This window comes from Glycine soja, chromosome 4 (genome assembly GCF_004193775.1).
Source record: "Glycine soja cultivar W05 chromosome 4, ASM419377v2, whole genome shotgun sequence".
NCBI lineage: Eukaryota > Viridiplantae > Streptophyta > Magnoliopsida > Fabales > Fabaceae > Glycine > Glycine soja.
The window spans coordinates 17,247,925-17,248,414 of NC_041005.1; the positions used below are offsets into that span (position 1 = coordinate 17,247,925).

General features: G+C 45.3%; 1 non-coding gene across 1 annotated transcript; it reads left to right on the forward strand.

Annotated features, from left to right (window-relative positions):
* On the forward strand, nt 1-107 carry LOC114410938. The gene has a single exon (XR_003666330.1). It is a non-coding gene; the product is annotated as a small nucleolar RNA R71 (small nucleolar RNA).
* The last annotated feature ends 383 nt before the right edge of the window (nt 108-490 follow it).

Sequence of the window (490 nt, forward strand, 5' to 3'; positions counted from 1 at the left end):
ATCTGATGGTGGGGGCAACTGGCACATAGTTTCTTAAATCTCTCCCAGTACTCATACAGGCTCTCTCCACTGAGTTGTCTAATACCTGAGATATCCTTCCTGATGGCTGTGGTCCTGGAAGCAGGGAAAATTTTTTCTAAGAATACTCTCTTAAGGTCATCCCAGCTTGTGATGGACCTTGGAGCAAGGTAATACAGCCAGTCCTTTGCCACTCCCTCTAATGAATAAGGAAAAGCCTTCAGAGATATATGATCCTCTTGGACATCTGGGGGTTTCATGGTGGAGCAGGCAATGTGAAATTCTTTCAAATGTTTGTGCGGGTCTTCACCTGCAAGGCCATGAAACTTTGGAAGTAAATGAATCAGTCCAGTTTTAAGAACATATGGGACATCCTCATCAGGGTATTGGATGCACAAGCTTTCGTAGGTGAAATCAAGTGCAGCCATTTCCCTTAGAGTCCTCTCACGGGGTGGAGGTTGTGCCATGTTCT